The sequence below is a fragment of the Ornithorhynchus anatinus genome, chromosome 3 (assembly GCF_004115215.2).
Source record: "Ornithorhynchus anatinus isolate Pmale09 chromosome 3, mOrnAna1.pri.v4, whole genome shotgun sequence".
Taxonomy (NCBI): Eukaryota; Metazoa; Chordata; class Mammalia; order Monotremata; family Ornithorhynchidae; genus Ornithorhynchus; species Ornithorhynchus anatinus.
In genome coordinates, this window is record NC_041730.1 from 65,103,210 (window position 1) to 65,129,177 (window position 25,968).

At 45.0% G+C, this 25,968-nt stretch overlaps 1 long non-coding RNA gene across 1 annotated transcript; it reads right to left on the reverse strand.

Annotated features, from left to right (window-relative positions):
* Positions 1-174: 174 nt before the first annotated feature.
* LOC114810164 lies at positions 175-24,745 on the reverse strand. The gene is made up of 4 exons (XR_003757884.2): positions 24,626-24,745; positions 6,230-6,296; positions 3,750-3,813; positions 175-258 (listed from the first exon to the last, which is right to left on the reverse strand). It is a non-coding gene; the product is annotated as an uncharacterized LOC114810164 (long non-coding RNA).
* Positions 24,746-25,968: the final 1,223 nt, after the last annotated feature.

Below are 25,968 nucleotides of genomic sequence, written 5' to 3' on the forward strand. Positions count from 1 at the left end.
GTGGGGAGAGACAGGAGGCAGGGAGGTCAGCAAGGAGGCAGTTGCAGTAATCAAGGCAGGAAATGATGACTGCTTGGAACATCATGGTAATTTGATGCTTGGATGAGTGCTTGGATGGAAAAGAAAAGGAAGATTCTAGGGATGTCGTGAAGTAGAAGTGACAGGATTACCTGCAGATCTTTTGTGTGGCTCGAACGAGATAGCTGAGTTGAGGATAATGACAGGGTTAAGATCTCCTGAGTCGTAGAGTGGTGTCGTCTACAGTGATGAAAAAGACAGGGAGAGGACAGGATTTAGGGAGGGAAGATGAGGAGTTCTGTTTTGGACATTTTGAATTTGAGGTGTCAGCAGAACAACCAGATAGAGATACCCTGAAGGCAGGAGGATATGCGAGAATGCAGAGGAAAGAGGTCAGAGCTGGAGAGGTAGATTTGAGAATCAAATCAAATCAGACTGAAATATTTCAAAGAATAGAAGTCAATATACTGATTTATGCCCCAGAAGAAATTCAGATCCATTACTGAAGCTAGTTTGCAGAGGGTGAGTAGGGTTTTGGAAGGAACTCACAGACTCATGTCCTCTAACAATATAGTTCATGGACTTTAAGCCTTTACCTGAAAGTTTCTTCTGGTTTTCTTCCTCAATCAATCTGTGGTATTTTTTAAGCACTTACAATGTGCAGAATACTGTACTAAGTGCTTGGGAGAGTACACTGCAACAAAGTTGTTGGATACATTTCTTGCCAATAAAGAGCTTACGGTCTACAGGGGGCAGAGAGGAATTAAAATAAGTTGCAAATATGTAGGTAAGTGTGGGATGGGAGAGGGTTGGGTTGAATAACAAATGCTTAAAGGGTACAGATCCAAGTTCATAGGTGATACCGAAAAGAGAGGGAGTAGGGGAGGTAAGGACTCATTGGGGGAAGGTCTCTTGGAGAAGATGTGATTTTAATAAGGCTTTGAAGATGGGGAGAGTGGTGGTCTTTCAGATCTGAAGGGAGAAAAAGTTCCAGGCCAGAGGGAGATTATAGGCAAGGGGGCAACAATGAGACTAAGGTACAAACGAGAATGAAGTACGGTGAGCAGGTTGGTGATAGAGGAGTGAAGTATGCAGGCTGGGTTGTAGCAGGAAATCAATGAAGAAGGGAGGAGGGGGAAGCTGATTGAGTGCTTTAAAGCCAGTAGAAAGTGTTTTTGTTTCATGCAGAGGTGAATGGTCAACCACTGGAGGTTCTCGAAGAGTGGGAAAATGTGGACTGAATTTTTAGGTCTTTCCCGCAGCAGAGGGAAATTAGACTGGAGTTGGGAGAAAAGGAAGGCAGAGAGGTCAGTGAGGAGGCTGGTGCAGTAGTCAAGGCATCAACTAGTCAATTCAGCTGCTCTTCATAATAATAATGATGGTATTTATTAAGCACTTTCTCCATGTTAAGCACTGAGAGAGATACCAGCTAATCGGATCAGACCCATTTCCTCTCCTACGTGGGATTCCCACCCTAGAGGGAGGGAAAACCAGTTAGTTTATGTCCGTTTTCCAGGTTAAAAAATTGAGATGCAGACAAGTGAAGTGATTTTTCCAAGGCTTCACAGCAGGCAAGTGGTGGAGCTAAGGCTAGAACACATATTTCCTAGCCCTGTCATGATCTTTCCACAAGGCCACACTGCCTCTTCCTACTCCTTTGCCTCTTCTTCCCTCTTCGCCTCTTTCTCTTCCTTCTGTTCCTTCTTCATTTCCTCCTCTTTGTCCACCTTTATTATCCTCCTCCTCTTCCCCTTTATTCTCTTCCTTCTCCTCTTCTTTCCCCTTTATTCACTTCCTCCTCTTCCCCCTTTATTCTCCTCCTTCTCCTCCTCCTCCTCTTTCCCCTTTATTCTCCTCCTCCTTTCCCTCCTCTTTCCTCTTTATTCTCCTCCTCCTCTCCCTCGTCTTCCCCCTTTATTCTCCTCCTTCTCATCTTTTCCCTTTATTCTCCTCCTCCTCTTTTCCCTTTACTCTCCTCCTCTTTCTCCTTTATTTTCCTCCTTCTTCCCCTTTATTCTCTTCCTCCTCTTTCCCCTTTATTCTCCTCTTCCTCCTCTTTCCCCATTATTCTCCTCCTTCTCCTCCTTCTTCTCAATTTATTTCTTGCCCATAGTCCATAGGGCTGGGGAAGGTATAGAGAACACATAAGACATGGGGCCAAGTTCAGGGAGCTTCTGGTCAAAGAAGAAACTTTTTAGGTGGAACTTCAGAGGCAGAACATCTCATTTATATAGAACATTCATCAACCCTCTAATACCCTTCATTTTGTCCTCCAGCATACTGAACTTTTAATTTAATAACCCATAATCATTTTCCCTCATAACAACTACCTCCTTGGAGAAGTTGGTTACAGGTTGGAGAAGACGAAAGTAGAACTGTTATTCAGTTTAAAGCTGACTTGTAAGTCCCGTATGATTTAGGGCAATGCTGACACTGGGAAAGGTTTGTGTGTGTGTGTTTTATGGAGCAGGAGAGTTGGGTATCTGAGGAGATGGGCCCAAGGCATATTTAGTAAGAAAAGACAAGACCATCTGTGTGCCGCCATTAACATGAAGCAAAGGGCTGAAGGAAAGCCCCTTGAGAAACGGTGTTGCCTAGTGGCTAGAGCACGGGCAAGGGAGTTCAAAGGACCTGTGTTCTAATCCTGGCTGTGCCACGTGTCTGTTGTGTGACACCTGGACAAGCCATTTAACTTCTCTGGGCCTCAATTACCTCATCTGTAAAATGGGGATTAAGGCTGTGAGCTCCATGGGACAGGGACTGTGTCCAACCTGATTAGCTTGTATCTACCCCAGTGCTTAGTACCATGCCTGGACATAGTAAACGCTTAACAAACAACAACAAACAATAAAAGCAAATTATGGTATTTAAGGTGAGGGCAGCTGCTTGGAGACAGCAGGCCCCAAACTGCCTCTTAAACCTAATCTTCTGAGAGAGAGTGGATGAATAGACTGAAAAGTAGAGTGTTAGCTCTTTGAGAAGAGCAGATGGAGCCCCAGTAGTCCCCAACAGTTATAGAAGGGCTCGTGATTAAGAACAACTTTGTGTTAGAGTCCTCTAGACTGTAAGCTTGTTGTGGGCAGGGAATGTGTCCATTTTTTGTACTATTGTACTCTCCCAAGTTCTTAGTACAGTGCTCTGCATACAGTAAGTGCTCAGTAAATATGATTGAATGAGTGAAAAGATATAACCCTGATGTGCTCATATCAGCGGCCCGCTGATCACATAGATCCCAGCCAAGAGGGCCAGATTGAGCGGGTACCTAACCCTAATCCCCCTCAGTCCGGTCCAGGCTCTGACAGACAGAGAGAGCCCCAGGTCAAGGGTAAAACAGTGTGTCCTAGCGGATGGAGCATAGGCCTGGGAGTCAGAAAGCCCTGGATTCTAATTCTGTTCCTCCACTTGTCAGCTGTGTGACCTTGGGCCAGTCAGTTAGCTTCTCTGTGCATCAGCTACCTCATCTGTGAAATGAGGATTAAGACTGGGAACACCATGTAGGACAGGGATTGGGTCCAATCTGATTACCTTGTACATATCTCAGTACTTACTATAGTGACTGGCACATAGTAAGTGCTTAACAATTATTATTATAATAATTGGATCATGGACTATATCCACCTTGATTATCCTGTATCTTTCCCAGATCTTAGCACAGTTCCTGGCACTTAGTAAAGCCCTTAACAAGTACCATTTAAAAAAAAATACTTCCAAGCTATCAAATGAACTCTTACCTGAATGCCGTTCAGGTTTCTTTTTCACACAGTTGAGAATGACTGGGGAGGGACACAGGAAAATCTGTAGATTAGAATGTGGGACAGGGAGAATCAGTCTTTGGAAAGACAAGCCAAACATTTGCCAGGAAATATGCTTAGCAGTAGGAACAAAGAGTCCAATAAATAAAACCCGTAAACATTACCAGGAAATATTTGTTTTTGTCTTCATGTTGGAAAAACATTTTGTTATGTTCTTATATATTTCTATCACTGGTCCCCTATCTTCCATTTTCACTTTTAGATTGTGAGCCCCCAAAGAGATAGGGACTGTGTCTTAATTCCCATCTGGGTAGTCTCTCCCAGTTCTTAGGACAGTGCTCTGCACAACGTAGCACTTAATAAATATTATTATTATGAGAAGCAGCGTGGCTCAGTGTAAAGACCCTGGGCTTCAGAGTCAGGTTGAATCCTGGCTCTGCCACTTGTCAGCTGTGTGACTGTGGGCAAGTCACTTCACTTCTCTGTGCCTCAGTTACCTCATCTGTAAAATGGGGATTAACTGTGAGTCTCACGTGGGACAACCTGATTCCCCTGTATCTCCCCCAGCACTTAGAACAGTGCTCTGCACATAGTAAGCGCTTAACAAATACATATACCAACATTATTATTACTACTACAAGAAAAATGAATGTCTACTTGTTTTATTTTGTTGTCTGTCTCCCCCCTTCTAGACGGTAAGCTCGTTGTTGGGTAGGGATTGTCTCTGTTTGTTGCCGAATTGTACTTTCTAATTGCGGAGTACAATGCTCTGCGCACAGTAAGCGCTCAATAAACATGATTGAATGAATGAATGAAGTTTTTTTTAATAAACCCTGAAACTACTACAACAAAAATGCTAGGTAAAATTGAGTAGTGATGTGCACTACATAAATCTGTACTAATCTGGGGAAGCGAACACCACGTTTTGTGGAAGTTTCCCATTTCAGGAAACATTGTTTGCAAAGAAATTTCCAATTGGAGTTAGCATAGGTCTGTTCCTTCTCCTTTCTCGCCCTTTATTTGTTCTGCATTTTCAACTTTGTCTCATGTCCTCAGGACTTGGGCTCTTCTTCTCAGTGTAAAGACTCATTTATTTACTTTGCCCCAAATGGAGATGTGGAAGGAATATTAAGCAACAGTAAGAAGACAGGGACATACAGTGAAACATGGGTTGAATCTGCACTGTCCAAAGCTAATGTCAGGTTGAAAAAATTGTTGCTGAATTCGTGTTTCTTGGTAACACTAAGAAAATTTTAATGTTTCACTAATGATGGAGGAGATTTGTTGTGGCTTTACTGCTTTGTGAAAAACATTACACTGAAGTCATGGCAGACAGGGTCTATTTTTTTTCCTGGTAAAATTGTGCCTATGGGGACTGGTGGGCGAGTCTGTGGGAAGGTGCTGGTAGCTCAGAACTGCTCCTCTTTGTTATTATTATTATATTCGTTAAGTGCTTATTATGGGTCAAGCACCATGCTAAGCACTAGGGTAGATACAAGTTGATCAGGTTGGACACAGTCTCTGTCTCATGTGGAGCTCACGGTCTAGGTAGGAGGGAGAACAGATATTGAATCCTTATTTTACGGTTGAGGAAACAGAGGCACAGAGAAGGTAAGTGACTTGTCGAAGGTTACACAGTGGGCAAGCGGCAGAGCTGGGATTGGAATCCAGGTCTTCTGACTCCCAGGTCCATGATCTTTCCACTAGGCCATATTGTTTTACCCTGGTATTATCCTCTTGGGACTCTGGGTGATGATTTGAAGCACTCATATATTGGCAGAAAGGTAAGGGTAAGGCATGGCTCTTGGAAATGATTCCACCTGCCAATCAGATTGCAAGCTAGAAACTAGAGATCAGTGCTTAGAACAGTGCTTGGCACATAGTAAGCACTTAACAAATACCATCTTTATTATTATTATCAGTAGAGGAGCCCAAGACAGGGGACAGCAATAGCTCTCACCTCATCATGGTTTCTCTCTCAATCAATTGTATTTATGGAGTATATACTACATGAAGAGCACTGTACTAAATGTTAGGGAAAGCATAGTATGACAGAGTTGGTAGATGAGATCCCTGCCCATAAGGACCTTACAGTCAACAGGGAGAAGACTGACATTAATATAAGTAAAAAATGTATGTATATGTACATGAGAGCTGTGGGGCTGAGGGTGGGGTGAATACCAAGTACCGTATGACGAGTAGATATGCACAGGTGTATGAAAGTTCTGTATTTCACTGGTTTCTTTTTCCAGAGAGAGAATGCATAGTTATTATGAATTTGAGTGACATAGGCCCTTCTTCTCAAAATTGAAATGCAGCCACCCTATGTATCTAGCACGTAGTACTATGGCTGGCATATAGTAAGTGATTAACAAATACCAACACTATTATCATTATATATACACATTATACGCAAACCACATGTCCAGTTTCATTTTTTTCTCTTCTCTCTCTTTCACCTCTGTTTGCTTTGTAGCAGGGAAACTGGGCTCTTTGTGCTGTCTCTTCTTTGTGCTGTACCTCTATCTAGGAGAGAAGGGAGAAAAAGAATTGGATCAGCCAAGCAGGAAAAGAAGGTGATTTGAAAGATTTTGAGAAAAGTCATCTCCCCCACCCCCTCAACCTTAAAATTCCCTTAAAAATCCTTGAGAGTCCCCTGAGTCTTTTTTTTTTTCCTTAACCTTAATTTGATCCTGGGTATGAACTGTGTGTGATAGTGGATGGGGGAGGTGGAAGCAGAGTGAGTGAAATAGAGAAGAGATAATAATAATAATTATGATATTTGTTAAGCGCTTACTATGTGCCCAGCACTGTTCTAAGTACTGGGGTAGACATAAAGTAATCAGGTTGTCCCACATGGGGCTCACAGTCTTAATCCCCATTTTACAGATGAGGTAATTGAGGCACAGAGAAGTTAAGTAGCTTGCCCAAGTTCACACAGCAGACAATTGGAGGAGGCGGGATTAGAACCCACGTTCTCTGACTCCCAAACCCGTGCTCTTGCCACTAAGCCCCGCTGCTTCTCATAATGATGGTATTTGTAAAGCACTCACTATGTACCAGGCACCATTCTAAGTTCCGGGGTAGATACAAGTTAATCAGGTTGGCCCTCATGGGGCTCACAGTCTTAATCCTCATTTTACAGATGAGAGAACTGAGGCACAGAGAAGTTAAGTAACTTGCCCAAAGTCACGCAGCTGATAAGTGGTGGAGCTGGGATTAGTACCCACGACCTCTGACTCCCAAGCCCGGGCTCTTTCCACTAAGCCACGTTGCTTGGCTTCTGTTGCCTTTCTTTCTTTGTAGGGCTGGGTAGTCTATCATAGTACTGATCATGGGGCCTCTGGAGGCTATTCAGCGATTTAGTCCATTCTAATCCATCCCAGGATGGATCCATCTGCTCTTAAAGAATTCTCAGGAAGATGTCACAACTTTTCTAGATGATTCATTCCTTTGCCTAGTAAAGTCTTCCCTGTAGCTAACCTAAATTCTTTATGTTTCAGTTTAAGTCTCTATCCTTTTATTGTGCTGTCTTTAGGGGAGGTAGAAAGCAGCATTTTATTGAGAGAGGGACCAGAGGATGAGTTAGTAAAATAGGGAAAAGAACTGGGGGGTAGGTGGAGGAGCAAGTTTAAAATAAAAGTGTGAAGCAGTAGTCTTTTTATTTAGAATCAGTCTTCTTTCTGTTTGCATCTTCCCCCATGTCCTCTCACTTCATTTCCTGTCAGTCCTATCTAGACCAGAGAATTTGGGGTTGTTTGTGAGGGGATGTTGGAAATGTTGGCAGTCACTGGTGGGTTTTGGAGTGACGCTTCAGGGTAAGTCTGGCTGTCTAGGACTCTCCTGGAAGATTCAGAGAAGATTCAGAGCAGCAGGGTGACCCAGTGGAAACAGCAGGGCCTGAGAATCAGAGATCCTGGGTTTCTAATCTTGATTCTGACTCTTACCTTCAGTGCAACCTTGGACAGATCACTTCACTTCTCTGTGCCTCAGTTTCCTCATCAGTAAAGTGGCCATTAAATGCCTGCTCTCCCTCCTACTTAGACTGTGAGTTTCAACTGGGCAGGGACTATGTCTGGCCAGATTATCTTATATCGGCCCCAGCGCTTAACAAATACCTTATTATTATTACACAATTGGTGATTCTCCATCAAGGGTGCCATTTAATGGTCACAGGGAAGCTTTTTGGTTTCTCCCAAGCCCATGGTCATGGGACTGGCTACAGCACTGTGGTAATGCACCCTCCCAAGCATTTAGTACAGTGTTCTGCCCACAATAAGCATTCAATAAATACCACTGATTGACTGGTGAGAAGCTCTTTCTTGCCTTAGGTTGGGCGTGCTTTTTTGATAAGAGCAAGTCAGGTTGTTAACACCAACATGCTAGGTAGGGGTCAGGGGAGGGGTTTGGGCAAAAGGGAAGAACAAACCGGAGGCTGATGTAATGGTGGGAGAAGTCTTGAGCAGGTAGTGTACACTTGGGGTGGAATAATTCACTGTGAGGTATCTTGTAAGTTGAATGTCAGTCAGTCATTCAATCGCATTTATTGAGCACTCACTGTGTGCAGGGCACTGTACTAAGCTCTTGGAAGAGTACAATATAACAGACACATTCCCTGCCCACAGTGAGCTTACAGTCTAGATGGGACTGTAATGTCCCCCGCAATGAAGGGGATCCCTGCCTGCCCCCCTTTACTGTTGAAAACAATATGGGGGATTACTGGGGTACCGTAAACCTTCAGACAGTTCTCCTATCCCACTAATCTGGAGAAGAGAGACAAGACTCATCTTTTCTTGTATTCGTTAAGCATTTACCAGGCACTGTTGAAAGCATTGGGGAGAAACAAGTTAATAAGGTTGAATATAACCCATGTCCCACTTAGAGCTCACAGTCTTAATCCCCATTTTACAGATGAGAGAACTGAGGCACGGAGAAATTAAGTGACTTGTCCAGGGTCACACTGCAGACAAGTGGTGGAGCCAGAATTAGAACCCAGGTCCTTCTGACTTACAGGTCGTGATCTATCTACTAGGCCACACTGCTTCTCCCAAGCCACTCTTTACTCCTTTGCTCATCAATCTGACCCACTGGATCCAGTGTTGAAGAGAAAACAACCTCATTTCAAAAAGCTGGAAGTCTTTCTAGGGGATTGAGTTCTTAACTGAGGATTGAAGCTCTCTTCCAAGGCAGTTCGAAAAGGGCCTGTTCAGGGACTGGTCGTTCTTCTAAAAGTGAAAACTATTAAAAAAGAGGTCCTTTTAAAATCCCATGTCTCAGTAAATGAGGCTTATTTTAAAGACCACGATTTGAAAAATGGTTCCCCAATGCAGGAATGAGTTCCTTAAGTCATTTTCATGGTGGACATACGGTTAAAGGCTCAGAACAATAATTCAGAGTGACATTAGCAGGGGAAGTAAGAAAAAGAAAGGAGCGGGGGGAAGGGAACGATAAACACCGCTATATGAAAGCGAAATATTTTAACCACTTTTCCTCCATAGAGTTTCAACTCAATTTATAGAATTTATTTTATATTTATATTCATATCATTTAATAGTGCTTACTGTACACTGGGCACTGTACTAAACGCTTGGGAGATTACGCTAGTGAGTGACTGCATTCCTGCCGTCAAGGAGCTTGCAGTCTAGCGATTATGAAAAAATGAAAGAAAAAAGATAGGAAGCGAGGGAGGAAAAACAGAATAGCAAGCAGAGAGAAGAAATGAAAGAGGTACCGGATAAAGAGGAGGAGGAATAGAGTGAACACCCTTTGCAGGTCACAAGTGTCTTTAGTGAGTGATCCTGATGGCAGTTTATTTCTAAGCTCACGCACACGATTAAATAAGTCAAATCAGCATTCCCTGCTCACCTCCCCCCACCCCCTGCCAAAACAGGGACATTTCTGTAGAACTCTGCGTTCCTGATCTAGTCCTTTGTCTTGGAGGTCAGAAGGGGTTCCGGGGGCTTTGTCTCTGACTAAGTTCCTCCCAGGGACCTGCACCAATTCCCTTGAACCATTCTTCCGCAGTTCAGACATGACTTTCCTTGTGGGGGTGGGAGTGGAGGGGAAGGGAGGCAGAAGCTGTCTTTTGCATAATTAACCCTGCCTATTGATCTGTAAGATAGCCTAAAAACAATGATTTCTCCCGATACCCTTCAAATATCATCTCCTCGTGGTACTTAGGCATTCTCACATGCAGAGGAACAAAGAGCAGTGAATCCCCGTCCTTAAATACAAAGTTAATCTACCTAGGGTTTCCTGAAGCCAGGCTGATTTGTTGGGGCTTTTTTTTCCCTTTCTTTCTCCTTAAATATGGCTCTTCAGTCTCTGCTGAGCCTTCTCTCTCTCTCTTTCTCTCTTTGTCGGGAGGCACCCACATCATATATTTCTCCTAATCTGATTTCTGAAGCAACATCATTCAGATTCAAATTCCTCACTGGTACTTGGCTGCAGCCAAAGTGACCGTAGAGAATAAACGGCAGTTCGACTCCCTTTTGCTCATTGGAGGGTTTTTGTTCTCTGCAAATCACTCCATCAGGCATCCTGCAGCCCAACAAGCCTTTCAAGGGAACTCTTGAGACTCTGCTACAATATATTTAGCTAACTTTCGCAAATGTGACATTTATTTTTATTACTGTCTGTCTCCCTTTCTAAACCGTAAGCTCCTTATGGGCAGGGAACGTGTCTACCAACTCTGTTGTATTGTACTCTCCCTTCTGCTTAGTACAATGCTCTGCACACAGTAAGCACTCAATAAATTACCACTGATGATTGACTCATATGGCCGGGGAAGTCCCAGGTTCCCCGCCCCCCCTCATGCCAAAGTTCTCCCTCTATCCATCCCCACCTCCAAGGGGCTTCCCCTCTCTGACTCTGCTGGGACTATTTTGAGCCCAACAGCTTCAGCAGAGGAGAAGCAGTGTGGCCTGGTGGCTAGAACACAGGCCTGGGAGTTAGAAGGATCTGGATTCTAATTCACGCTCAGCCACTTGACCACGAGACCTTGGGCAACCTGCTTAACTTCTCTGTGCCTCAGTTAACTCATCTATGAAATGGGGATTAAGCCTGTGAGCCCCATGTGGGATGTGGACTGTGTCCAACTCGATTAGCTTGTATCTACCCGGGGCTCAGTAAAGTGTCTGGCACATAGTAAAAGCTTAACAAATACCACGATAAGAATAAATAATAATTAATGGGAGTGCAGGGCAGGGTGAATAATAAGAGCTTAAATACCATGATAATAAGAATAAATAATAATTAATAGGAGTGCAGGGCAGGGTGGACAGGTGCTATCTGGTGATCATGGGAGAGAAAAGCTCTGAGAAATGTGGCCCTGGAGCATCTTCCCGTCTTGGCTTACATGCTAAAGCTACATGGTGTAGTGGATAGTGCATGGGTCTGGGAGTCAGAAGGTCATGGGTTCTAATCCTGGCTCCACCACTTGTCTGCCTTGTGACTTTGGGCAAGTCATTTTACTTCTTTGTGCCTCAGCTACCTCATCTGTGAAAAAATGGGGATTAAGAATGTGAGCCCAGTGTGGGACAGGGACTGTCCAACCTTCCATTCATTCATTCACTTGTGTTTATTGAGCACTTACTGTGTGCAGAACACTGTACTAAGTGCTTGGAAAGTACAATTGGGTAATAAAGAGAGACAATCTCTATCCAACAACTGGCTCACAGTCTAGAAGGGGGGAGACAGACAACAAAACAAGTAGACAGGCATCAATACCCTCAAAATAGATAAATAGAATTATAGATATATACACATCATTAATAAAATAAACAGAATAATAAATGTGTACATGTATATATGTACACAAGGGCTGTGGGGAGGGAGGGGGGTAGAGCAGAGAGAGGGAGTAGGGGCGATGGGGAGGGGAGGAGGAGCAGAGGAAATGGGGGCAAAGTCTGGGAAGGCCTCCTGGAGGAGGTGAGCTCCCAGTAGGGCTTTGAAGAGGGGAAGAGAGCTAGTTTGGTGGATGTGAGGAGGGAGAACATTCCAGGTCAGAGGTAGGAGGTGGGCCAGGGATCAACGGCGGGACAGGCGAGAATGAGGCACAGTGAGAAGGTTAGCACCAGAGGAGCGGAGTGTGTGGGCTAGGCCATTGCTTAATTCAGTGCTTGGCACATAGTAAGTGCTTAATAAATACCACAGTTATTGTTATTATTATTATTATTACAGTGTAACAGAGTCGGTAGACAGGGTCTCTGTAAAGTATCAATTCTGGCTAACAGCAAACTGAAAAAAGACCAGGCCCTTCAGATAACAGGTGTTTTCTTCCAGGAGTGGATGTTTGCCATGTGGCCCGAGTTGCAGATTTTATCCTTCACTGAGCTGCCGGGCTGAATCATGTGCCTGGTGACCACTTGACCCTTAATGCCAGTGGGCCACAGGCTCTCCATCCAAGGCTCCTCTCATCAGAACACTCAGCACTAGCTAGTGCTCCTGTTGGCTCAGCTACAGCTCCGCCTGATTCAAACAGGGACTTCCTTCCTTCTGAATCCTCCCCATCCTGTTTCTCTCCCTTCTGCATCACCCAGGCACTCGAATCTGTACCCTTAAGCACTTGATTCATTCCTTCGTTCAATCGTATTGTGGCTCAGTGGAAAGAGCACGGGTTTAGGAATCAGAGGTCATGGGTTCTAATCTCCGCTCTGCCACTTGTCAGCTGTGTGACTTTGGGCAAGTCACTTAACCTCTTGCTGCCTCAGCTACCTCATCTGTAAAATGGGGATTAAGACTGGAGCTTCATGTGGGACAACCTTCATCTACCCCAGCGTTTAGAACAGTGCTCGGCACATAGTAAGCGCTTAACAAATACCAACTTTATTATTGAGCACTTACCGTGAGCAGAGCACTGTATTAAACACTGGGGAGAGTACAGTGCAACAGTAGTCACCTTCCCTGCCCACAACGAATTTGAGTACTCACCACCCACAACTCCCCTAGCACTTAAATCTGATCATTTCTCCCCAACTAGATTGTAAGCTCCTTGAGCAGAGGGATCGTATCTACTTATCGTACTCTCCCAAGTGCTTAGTACAGTGCTCCACACACAGCCAACGTTTAATAAATAGCATTGATTGATGCCTCATCTCTATCTTCAAATTGCTCTTGGTTCAGCAGGCTGAGCCTGGAGGGTCTCTTAGCTCTTGGGCTTCTTAGGTGACTAGAAATCTGCTGCCTCCTCTTTTTTTATGGTATTTTTTAAGGGCTTACTGGTGCCAGGCACTGTACTAAGTGCTGGTGTAGATACAAGCTAATCAGGTTGGACACAGTCCATGTTGCACATGAGACTCACAGTAATAATTCCCATTTTACAGACGAGGTAAGTGAGGCACAGAGAATTTATACGAGTTCTCCAAACTCACAGAGCAGACAAGAGGTGGAGCTGGGATTAGAACCCAGGTCCTTCTGACTCCCAGGCCCGTGCTCTAACCACTAGGTCCACTTGTCCGCTGGGTGACCTTGCCTCCCCCTCTAGACTGTAAACTCACTGTGGGCAGGGAATGTGTCTGCTTACTGTTGTATTGTACTCTCCCAAGCACTTAGTACAGTGCTCTGCACACAGTAAGTGCTCAATAAATTCGATCGAATGAATGAACAAATCTTGGGCTAGTCACTTAACTTCTCTATGCCTCAGTTACCTCATCTGTAAAATGAAGATTAACACTGTGAGCCCCGTGTAGAACATGGATGGTGTCCAACCTGATTAGCTCATATCTACCCCAGCACTTAGTACAGACACATGGTAAGCACTTAACAAATACCATTATTATTATTATTATTGTTATGCCACCTTGTTAATACAACCTTAGAAACTAGTCTTGGAAAATGGTAGCTTTGAAAGAAAATCTTGCACTAATCGCACTGCAACTCATCAAAAAATTGAATCTACCTCTGTGGTTGTTCCTATAGCTCTTATTGGTATGCTTAGTAGAGTGCTAAGTGCTTAGTACAGTGCTCTGCACACAGTAAACACTTAATAAATACAAATGAAATATCAGGGAATGAAAATAGGGCCTAGCAGCAACAGCTATTATCTTCATCACCAGTCTAAAGGAGATAGCTCTTGCTATTTTCATTCTGCTGCCCGGCTCATCTTCCTGCAGAAACGCTCTGGGCATGTCACTTCCCTTCTTAAAAACCTCCAGTGGTTGCCTATTAACCTCCACACGACACAAAAACTTCTTACTCTAGGCTTCAAGGCTCTCCATCACCTTGCCCCCCTCCTTCCTCTCCCCCTTTCTCTCCTTCTACTCCCCACCCCACACGCTCCACTCCTCTGCCACCCACCTCCTCATCGTCCCCCATTCTCACCTATCCCACCATTGACCCCTGGGTCACGTCCTCCCACTGTCCTGGAACGCCCTCCCTCCTCACTTCCACCAAACTAATTCTCTTCCCCTCTTCAAAACCCTACTTAGAGCTCATCTCCTCCAAGAGGCCTTCCCAGACTGAGCTTCCACTTTTCCCTCTGCTTCCTCTGCTCTCTACCCCCCCTTCACCTCCCCTCAGCTAAGCCCTCTTTTCCCCCCTTTCCCTCTGCTCCTCCCCCTCTCCCTCCCCCTCCCCTCAGCACTGCTCGTCTGCTCAATTGTATATATTTTCATTACCCTATTTATTTTATTAATGAGATGTACATCACCTTGATTCTATTTATTGCTATTGTTTTAATGAGATGTTCATCCCCTTGATTCTATTTATTGCTATTGTTTTTGTCTGTCTCCCCAATTAGAATGTAAGCCCGTCAGTGGGCAGGGACTGTATCTCTTGCCGATTTGTACATTCTAAGCGCTTAGTACAGTGCTCTGCACATAGTAAGCGCTCAATAAATACTATTGAATGAATGAATTTTCACTCCCTATCAATGTTCCCTATTACCCATCCAGTGGTTCCTCTTACTGTCTTCTTTCTCTCCCCCATCTCATGGCTCAGCAGCAACTTTAAGATTGTGAGGTACTAAATTTCCCCAACCATCAATGCCTAACCCCCTGCCCTGTAGATAAACTCTGTGCATACACTAAACTTGACTGGATCTACATTTCTGAGGGGTGGCTCCGATCTCCTGCAGGTGTTGAGAGCATCTGAAAGGTACTCTCAAGTGTTTAGTACAGTGCTTTGCACACGGTAAGCTCTCAATGAATACAATTGAATGAATGAATGAAATTGAGCTCACGTAGCGTGATGTGAGATGAGATGGTCTTCTTGTACCACCTGGACCCAGGAGGGAAAGCATAATGACCACATTGCAGTAAAATAAATAGGCATTTCACTGGATTTCTGGCTCATTGTAAACTGCACTGCTTGCATGCCTCTAAAATAAATATATATATAAAATTGTTAGCAGCCCACACAAATTTCCTAGCTTGCTCTTGCCCCCGGGAATGAGATGAGCAGTTCGACAAAGGAATTTTTCACTATTTGTTCCCTGAGGCAAGTGAGTAGACACTCACTGTTGTCTAAGCTGTGTGCAAAGCTGCCTAAGTACTTCTCATTTTTTTAAATTTTCAAACATGAGTTAATTGGTTTTCTTCTCTACAGAGAACAGAGCATATTCTGTTCTATTCCTCTCCCACAGCATCTAGGCCAAGCTGGATTATTCCTATTGATTTAGTAATCTGCGGTGGGATTTCGGGGTTGGGGGAATTTTCCCATGTTTTACTACAATCTTCATTTTAGAAGTAGGAAAAGAAAAAAGTTGTTCCCGCTCACAGAGGGGGCTGAAGGGAAGACTTGGAGCTCAGGAATTTCTGCTTCACACTACTGTGCTCAGACCAGAACCCCTTTTTGAATCTTTCTATTCTGTGGGAAGCTGGCTGGTTCTCTGCTGGCAACTCTAGGAGAGGGTGACCAGTCATCCAGTTTTATACAGGTCAGTCTGTTTTCTGCTGGTCTCTTCCCTGTCTGGTAGCGCTGTGGCACCAGATTACTTTTGGTCTGGTATTTTTATGTTAAGGGCTTAGCTTTCCTCCAACTCCTGCCACCAAGTTCTGTGGCTCAAAAAAGGTGGCCAAATTCAGAGACTCCTGGGAAAAGAACACAGCGGTTCAGTAACAAGTAGAGACTCCTCGGTCGTCATCCTCCTGCCTTCCTCCAAGAAATGTTCTAGGTTTGGGCACGTTTTGATATGCTCTACGGAAGGACATGCATGACATTGTTATGCTAAGCTATGTGCAGGCAAAATATATATGCTCTTATTTGTATCTTCTTGTTTGGAATTCCCAGGGGCCATTGCACATCTCCTCCAAGAGGTCTTCCTGACTAAGCCCCGATTTCCTCTTCTCTAACTACCTTCTGTGCCTCTCTTGAAATTGGATTTGTACCCTTTATTCATTCCTCCCTTAGCCCCACAACACTTATATACATGGTATGCACTTATGTACTTATGTTATGCCCTGTTCTAGTGCTTAGAACAGTGCTCTGCACATAGTAAGTGCTTAACAAATACCAACATTATTATTATGTGTCCATAATTTATTTATTTCTAACAATGTCTTGTCTCCCCCTCTAGATTGTAAGCTCACTGTGGGCAGGGAATGTGTCTACCAACTCTGTTATATTGTACTCTCTCAAGCACTTATATCGTACTCTGCACAGAATAAGTGCTCAATAAGTACAATTGATTGATTTGTTGAGTGACTTGGGGCCAGTGTTGTCCTGGCCCTAGCAGGTAGGGTGAGACCATTTTCTAGGTGGTTTCCAGTAGCTCGTCCTCTTTGGGTGCTGCTGCCTAATCCTGAATACTCCCTCCAAAACTGCAAGTTCAGATCTGCACCTAGGCAATATGTCTCCTCTATACCCTCCATTCTGAGAGTGGCAAATATCCTGGACTCTGCCCAGACATAACCTCAGCTTTATTTTCTTCCCAATCACTATGTGGGCATGCACTTAAGAAATTTAAAGGGAATGTGGTGATTTGGCAAAGGGAAGATTCCTGGGACATTAAGCGGCAACTTTAAAGAGCCATGTCATGACTGGGGGAGAACAGTGATGCATCCTGCTCAGGTTTTCTGTGTCTGATTTTGACTTCAAGATGCTTGGAGGAAATGTCAATAGCTGCCCTTCTAGGAGCTGAATAATGGATAGGGATATAATACTTAACATTCCCAGTTTTCCATCACCTTCCCTTCCATTCAAAAATCATCTTGAATCCTGTTATTTTTGGCCTACATGATTTCCTGTGGTAACGGATCCCCTGCTGAGCTCGTTGTGGGCAGGAATGTGTCTGTTGTTAAACTGTACTCTCCCAAGCTCTTAATACAGTGTTTTGCACACTGTAAGCGCTCAATAAATTAGATTGAATGAATGAATCCCTCCTTCCTCTCTCACCCATCCTGGCAACAGCGAGAAAGCATAGGCCCCAACAAACCTGGCTTGAAGTGAACTAGAGGCCATAGTTTCCATTAAGCAACATGGAAGAACAGAGAGAACGTCTCAAATATTTCAAGCTAAAGCGGGTTTTGTAATCCAGATAATGGCTTGCATTTTCTATGCTGCTTTGCCAGAGATAGAAGATATTTTGAAAGGGGGTACTGATGTCAGTACAAGGGAAGAATAAATCTTCTATTTAATCATTTATTGAGCACTTTATTGAGCACTTACTGTGTGCAGAGCATTCTACTAAGTGCTTGGGAGAGTACAATAAAGCAATATAAAAGAAATACTCCCTACCCACAGTGAACATACAGTCTAGAGGAGGAGACAGCCATTTAAATAAATAAATGAATTACAAATATTTATTCATTCAATTGTATTCATTGAACTCTTACTGTGTGCAACTAACTAAGCACTTGGGAACGTACAGTGCAACAATAAACAGACATATTCTCTGCCCACAGCGAGCTTGTGTAAATGCTGTGGGGCTGGGATGAGTAAAAGGAGCAAGTCAGGGTGATATAGCGGGGAACGGAAGGCAAGGAAAAGAGGCCTTACTCAGGGAAGGCCTCTTGGAGGGGATGTGCTTTTAATAAGACTCCGAAGCGGAGGAGAGTGATCATTTATCGGCTATGAAGAGAGAGGGCGTTCCAGGCCAGAGGCAGGATGTGGGTGAGAGGTCAGCAGTAAGATAGTCGAGATCAAGGTACAGTGAGTTGGCATAAGAGGAGTGAAGAGTGCAGACCGAATTGTAGTAGGAGAGTAGCAAATAGAGTTAAGAGGGGACAAGCCTATGATAAGAAGTTTCTGTTGGATGAGGAGTGAGTGGACAAACACTGGAGGTTCTTGAGAAGTGGGGAAACATGGCCAGAATATTTTGGTATAAAAATGATCCGGGCAGATTGGGGAGAGACATGAGATAGGGAGGTCAACAAGGAGGCTACTACAGTATGGGACACACACACATTACGGCTTAGTGCTCCCCAAATCCTCAAAGCTAGCTCATCTGGTGGCTTTGGCAGGAGCCTTTCCATAAACTTATCGGGGCTGAGAGAGATTCAGGGGCAATGAGGTTGAGACAGCACCCTGATGATTATCTTCTTTCTTGGGAGCAGCCTGAAGTCTCTTGCCAATGGAAAAAATGATACTCCTGGACCTGCTCTTTGCTCTCAGAGAATGTAGGATGTGGCTCAGACAAACCCCTTGGACACACATTGCATATTGCAGCCTGCATTTGAGTAAGTATGTTGTTCAAGTAATTTAGGAATAGTTTGGCCAGGTGTTGCAAAATGATGGTGACGTTTGAGAACTTTGGCCCTCAGCTTCGATAGTAGACATAAGTGATCTCACATCTTAAATCAATCGTATTTATTGAGCTTTTACTGCGTGCAGAACACTGTACTAAGCAGTTGGGGGAGTACAATATAGCAGGGTTAGTAAACACATTCTCTGTCCACACTGAGTTTACACTCCTATAGATTTTGTCTCAGAGGTTTCTTGAATCTGCATGCTCCGAAGTAGGAGCTTAGGAAATGAAGTCTACCTGCCTGTCCCCAGATATACAAGCGTGCAGGTTATTAGCTCCCCAGAATACCTCCTCAAAGTGTGGGTGAGATGAAGTTCCTTTTGAAATTCAAACTGGGGTTTAAACTTGAACTCTCCTTGAATGACCTGCACTTGTTCCTGTGCTGCTCCCTCAACTACTCCTGTAATATTGGTACTTAGTAATGGTGCTTGTTAAGAGCTTACTATGTGCGAAGCACTGTAGACACTGTAGACACGTGCTAATCAGGTTGGACACAGTCCCTGACCCACATGGGGCTCACAGTCTAACTGGGAGGGAGTAAGATTTAATTATTTAGCAAGTGAGGAAACTGAGCATAGAGAAGTTAAGTGATTTGCCCAAGGTCACACAGGAGACAGTTGGCAGAACCAGGGTTAGAACCCAAGTCTTCTGAATCCCAGACCCATGATCTTTCCACTAGGCTGTGATGCTTTCTTAAGAATTGCATATGAATCAGAGTGTAGGGTTTTGATCAAATTGGAGCCTGCCAGACTGTTTTTCATTGTAAGGGTGATGCCCAATCAGCTTTGCCCAGCACAGGGTGTGTTTCTTTATTCGAAGACAACAAGGTGGAGACGTAACATGGCCTACTAGCTAGAGCATGGGTCTGGTAGTCAGAGGGCCTTGGGTTCTAATCCTGGCTCTGCCACTTGTCCGCTGTGTGACCTTTCCTCCCCCTCTAGACTGTAAACTCACTGTGGGCTGGGAATGTGTCGGCTTATTACTGCATTGTACTCTTCCAAGCACTTAGTACAGTGCTCTGCACACAGAAAATGCTCAATAAATATCATTGAATGAATCTTGGGCAAGTCACTTAACTTCTCTGTGCCTCAGTTACCTCATCTGTAAAATGAGGATTGACACTGTGAGTCCCGCGTAGAACATGGACTGTGTCCAACCTGATTAGCTTGTACCTACCCCAACTCTTAGTAATGATGGTATTTGTTAAGCACTTACTATGTGCCAAACACTGTTCTAAATGCTAGTACAAAGTAAAGGTTTAACAACTACCATAAAAAACAAAAACAAAAAACACCAGCAGTATGGCTTAATTTCCACTCTGGTTCTGCTTCCCAGATTACTAGTACCACTGAGGCTCAGTAGAAGTAAGAGTTCAGTGAGGTTCAAAAATAATCAATCAATTAATCAATCAGCCAGTGGTATTTATTGAGTGCTTACTGTGTACAGAGTGCTGTACTTAGTACCTGGGAAAGTATGATATACTCGGGTTTCTAGGCACGATCCCTGCTCACAAAGAGTATGCAGTCTTTGGGAGCAGGCAGACATTACAGTAAATTACAGCTAGGGGAAATAGAAGAAGAGAAGGATATTTACATAAGTGCTACAGGGCTGGGGTGAGTATCAAAGTGTTTAAGGGGTGCATAGCTAAGTCAGTAGTCTATGCAGAGGGGAGGGCAGATAGGTGAAATGAGGGCTTAACCAGGAAAGCTTCTTGGAGGAGATGTGATATTAGGAAGGTTTTGTAAGTTGGGGAGAGGGGTGGTCTGTCAGAAGTGAAGGGAGAGGAGCTCCAGACTTAAGGGAGGACGTGGGCAAGGAATAGGCTGTGGTATAGATGAGATAGAGGTACAAAGAGTAGGTTGGTATTAGAGGAGTGGAGTGTGAGTATTGGGTTGTAGTAGGTGACCAGCGAGGTAAGGTAGGAGGGAGGGAGTTGATGGAGTGCCTCAAAGTCGATGGCAAGAGTTTCTGTTTGATGAGGAGGTGGATGGGCAACCATTAGATATTCTTGAGGAATGGGGAGATATGGACTGAATGGTTTTTCAGCAAAATGATCCAGGAAGCAGAATGATGTAAGAACTGGAGAAGCAGCATGGCTCAGTGGAAAGAGCCCGGGCTTGGGAGTCTGAGGTCATGGTTTCTAATCCTGGCTCCGCCACTTGTCAGCTGTGTGACTTTGGGCCAGTCACTTGACTTCTCTGGGTCTCAGTTACCTCATCTGTAAAATGGGAATTAAGACTGTGAGCCCCACATGGGACAAGCTGATCACCTTGCATCCCCCCAGCGCTTAGAACAGTGCTTTGCACATAGTAAGTGCTTAACAAATACCACCATTATTAACTGGGGTGGGGGGGAAATAGGAAGCAGTGAGGTCAGCAAGGAGGCTGATGTAATAGTCAAGATAGGCTTTGATTCCCCCCTCCCAGTCCCAGAGCACTGAAGTACATATCTGTAATTGATTTATTTGCACTGATGGCTGTCAATTGTGGGCAGGAAATTGTGGGCAGGAAATGTGCCTGATTGTTGTATTGGATTCTCCCAAGTGCTTAGTACAGTGCTCTGCACAGGGAAAGCGCTCAATAAATACGATTGAATGAATGAATAAGTGCTTGGATCAACGTGGTAGCAGTTTGGATGGAGAGGAAGGGGTGGATCTTAGTAATGTTGTGAAGGTAGAATTGGCAGGACTCGGTAACAGACTGAATATGTGGATTGAATGAAATAGGTGAGTTGAGGATAATGCCAAGGTTATGGGGTTATGAGACAAGTAGGATAGCTGTGTTGTCTACAGTGATGAGAAAGTCAGGGGAAGGACAGTGTTTGAGTGGATGAGTGAGGAGTTTTGTTTAGGATATGTTAAGTTTGCAGTGTAGGCGGGACATCCAAATAGAGATGTCCTGAAGGCAGGAGGAAATGTGAGACTGCAAAGGAGAAGAGAGATCAGGGCTGGAGAGGTAGATTTGGGAATCACGCACTTAGAGATGGTAGTGGAAGCCATGGGAATAAAGGAGTTCTCTGAGGGAGTCGGTGTAGATGGGGAGTAAAAGAGGATCCAGAACTGAGCCTTGAGGGACTCCCCCAATTAAGGGTGGGAGGCAGAGGAGGAGCCTGCAAAGAGAATGAGAAGGAGTAGCCAGAGAGGTAGGAGGAGAACCAGCAGAGGATGGTTTCAGCAAAGACAAGGTTAAATAGTGTTTGTAGGAGAGGGTAGTGGTTCGCACAGTTGAAAGCAGTTGAGAGTTAAAAGAGCTGAGAGTATGTACCTCAGCGCTTAGAACGGTGCTTGGCACATAGTAAGCACTAAACAAATACTATAATAATAATAATTATTATTATTATTAAGAGGATGTGGGTGGAGTAGAGGCTGTTGGATTTGGCAAGAAGGCAGTCATTGGTGACCTTAAAGAGAGCAGTTTCCATGGAGCGAAGAGGGAGGAAGCCAGATTGGAGGGTTTCAAGGAGCGAGTCGGAGAGAAGTGGAGGCAGCATGTGCAGATAACCCTCTCAAGAGAGGAATGAATGTTAGGACAGAGCTATGGGGTCAAGGGATGCATGACCATTTTAGAAAGCAGTGAAGAAACCACTGGAAAGTGAATGACTGAAGACGGCGGTCAGGAAGGGGAAGAGAGAGGGACAAACTGTGGCAAAAACAGCCCAAGCTCTGGCCATGAGGGATCAAAGAGCTGTAATTCTAGGTTAAGAAGAGGAAGACCTGGGGCAAGAGGAGCATCACGAAGCCCCTTGGGGTTTGCCACTATTGTTCTGGCTCTCTCTACCCATATCTGGTGACTACTAGATGAAAGCATCAAAAAGCTTTCTTGATTTGAGGCAAACTGGCCAGTGGACGGAGAGGAGGAGGAGAAAAAGAAGTGGAAAAACAACTTGAGAACACAGACCCGGAGACAGCGAGGGGCTTGTTGGGAAGCAGTGGGTAGGGCTAGCTTGAGAGACTAATCAAGAGAGATCTTCTCATCGGACAGTTAGGGATGGTCAGAGAGGTGGCGGGGCACCATAGTGGAGGTATGACAGAGACGGCGCCATGACTCTGGAGATTTTATCTCTGAGGATTTTTGAAATTCTCTCCTCAGTGATGTCAAATGCCTGTAGCCAACTCTGCACCTCCTCCTCATCTCACCTTCTGCCCCATCCTGCCCTTGGACCTTCTGCTGTGGCCCCCAGAGGGACACCCAAACACTGTTACATGGCTGTCTACACTTTTTAAAAAAATGGTATTTGTTAAACGCTAGTACTAAACGTTGAGGTAGATACAAGCTACAGCTCATAGGGTTCACACTCTTATTCCCCATTTTACAAATGTGGTAACTGAGACATGGGGACTTTAGCCTGAGGTCACACAGCAGACAGGTGGTGGAGTCAGAATTAGAACCTGGGTCCTCTGACTCTCAACCCCGTGCCCTTTCCATAGACCAAGCTACCTCCTCATTCCCCCCACCCTGGAGCTACCTCTTCTGCCAAGCCCCATCCACCCAGAATGGCGCCCTTTCCACAGGACAGCTTTCCACCGTACAGTTTGGCCCCCTCCTTCCTCTCTTCCTCCTGCAGCTTCAGAAGAAACAGGGTGGGGTGGGGTGGAAATCAGTTTCTGGAACAAAAATTGAGATCTGAGCTAGTTTGTCTTTATTACTTCTTTCAACTCCGATTCTTCACCTAGGTTTGGAGAGACCTTTGCAAAATATTCCATATGATGTCATATGGAACAGACTGGGGTGGCAGTTTTTTCCTTCTCAGGGCAGCCAAATGTCTGAAGGCATCACTGGCAGTGGGAATTCTGCTGAGGCTCTGCAGACTGTGGGGTAGGGGACAGAGCTTGTTGATTCAATTCAGTTGTATTTATTGAGCACTTACTTTGAGCAGAGCACTGTACTAAGCGCTTGGGTGAGTACAATATAAAAATAGACACATTCCCTGCCCACAATGAACTATTGAAAGCTCACCTCCTCCAGGAGACCTTCCCAGACTCAGCCCCCCTTTTCTCTGCTCTCCCTCCCTCTGCTCTACCCTCAACCCTGCCCCACAACACTTGTGTATATGTGTACATATTTATTATTCTATTTATTTTATTACTATATATAATCTATAATTCTATGCATTTATACTGATGCTATTGATGCCCATCTACTTGTTTTGTTTTGTTGTCTGTCCACCCCCTTCTAGACTGTGAGCCCGTTGTTGGGTAGGGATTGACTCTATCTGTTGCCGAATTGTACTTCTGAGCACTTAGTACAGTGCTCTGCACACAGTAAGTGCTCAATAAATATGATTGAGTTAATGAATGAATCAGCTTATATTTTTGAGGGGGAGAGCCGGTTTCCCCAGGCTAGGTGACCAGGGGGTTTTGGTCTAGGGGTGGAGGTTTTTATCAATAAATAAAATAAGGATAAATAAAATAAAATAAATAAATAAGGATGGTATTTGTTAAGCGCTTACTCCATGCCGAGCACTGTTCTGAGCACTGGGTGAGAGAGGACAGATGGCAGGGTGGAATGAAGGGCTGTTGCTGGAGGGATCCAGTCCTGAATTCAGCACACCCTAGCCACTTTGTCTCTCAGTTTCCCCACCTGTAAAGTGGGAGTAATAGAGACTGACCACATTCCTGCCCTCGGGTGGATTTTAATAAAACAAAACCTGCAAGAAGCTCTGAGAACTCACATGCCACCAAAACATATAGTAGCATTGCTACTGTTGTTACCTGGGGGACAAGGGGAATCTGTAGACACAAAGCAGCTCCCTTAGGGTGGGAGGGCAGAAGGGTGTTCCCCATCTTTTTGTGTGTGTGTGACAAATGTCACCCGTGGGAAGGGGTGAGCAGGGTGGAACTGGAAGGAGGGGGAAAGAGCTATCGGTGTCAATATGTCTCAGATAGTCTTTTCTGTTTCAGGAAAGGCTAGTTCCCATCTCTTGCCTCCAGACAGGTTCGGGGCTCTGGTTCAAGGGAAGAGAGGGGGTTGGGGTGAAGGGGATGCGGGGAGAGAGGCTGGGAGCGGGATAAGAGGAGAAATGGTGGAGTGGAATGGTTTCCGAGCAGGCGCCTGGACTCTTCCCTGGAGAGGGGCTGTGACCGGGGGAAAGAGTTAAGGAGGGACTCAATTAAGGCGGGAGAAAGGAAGAGGGAGAGAGAGAGAGAGAGAAAGAAAAAAAAAGCCACACAAACCTCACACACACGCCGGGGTTACTGGCGGTCAAAGTCTCCTTTCCTTCTGCTCTCCTCCTCCTCCCATTCATTTTCCCAGTTTCAGAATCGTTTCACCCCCATCCGCTTCCCATCCGGATTAGAGGAGGGAAGCCCCAGCGGATGAGGATTTTCCCACCCCCAGCACACCCCCCGGACTGCTGACAAAAAGACTTTCGCCTCCAAAACCAAAATCCCAAAACTTTCCACCCCGCACCCGCCAAGCCTCTGCCCGGTTTGGGGGAGGAGGAGGAGCACGAGGAGGAGGAGGCTGGTGCGTAAGACAAGGAGTGGGGTGATCTTGCGGGGTCCCAGCTCCCAGTTTCCAGCCTCCAGCTTCCAGTTTCCGACCTCAGATCCCAGTTTCCAATCTCCAGTTCCCAGTTTCCAAACTCCAGCTCCCAGTTTCCAACCTCCAGTTCTCAGCTTCCAACCTCCAGATCCCAGTTTCTGACCTCCATCTCCCAGTTTCCAACCTCAGATCCCAGTTTCCAACCTCCAGCTCCCAGCTTCCAACCTCAGTTCCCAGTTTCCAACCTCCAGCTCCCAGCTTCCAACCTCAAATCCCAGTTTCCAACCTCCAGCTCCCAGCTTCCAACCTCCAGCTCCCAGGGACTTGGGGTCTAATCCCATCTCCTCCGCTTGAATGCTGGGTGACCTTGGGCAAGCCGATTCCCTTCTCTGGGCTCATCTGTCAAATGGAGATTAAGACTGTGATTCCCACGTGGGACAACCTGTTTACCTTGAATCATGATTATAGTACTTGTTAAGCGCTTACTATGTGCCAAGCACTGTTCTAAGCGCTGGACTACTCCAGCGTTTGGAACAGTGCTTGACTCATAGTAAGCGCTTAAACAGCGTGGTTAAGTGGAAAGACCATGGGCTTGGAAGTCACAGGATGTGGGTGCCTTGGGCAACCCAATTCACTTTTCTGTGCCTCAGTTACCTCATCTGTGAAATGGGGATTAAGACTTTGAGCCCCACACGGGACAATCTGAATACCTTGTATCTTCCCCAGTGCTTAGAACACTGCTTGGCACCTAGTAAGCGCTTAACAAATATGCCCGTTGTTGGGTAGGGATCATCTCTGTTGCTGAATTGTACTTTTCAAGCACTTAGGACAGGGCTCTGCAAGCAGTAAGCGCTCAATAAATACGTTTGAATGAATGAATGAACAAATACCATTATTATTATTATTATTATTATTATTCGGCAGAGTCCCCATCCCATGTCCCGGCTCACTGCTCCTCTCCCCCTCTGCCCATCATCCCGCCCATCCCCTGTCCGGGGAGGAGGGGGAAGGGTGGAATAATAATAATAATGAT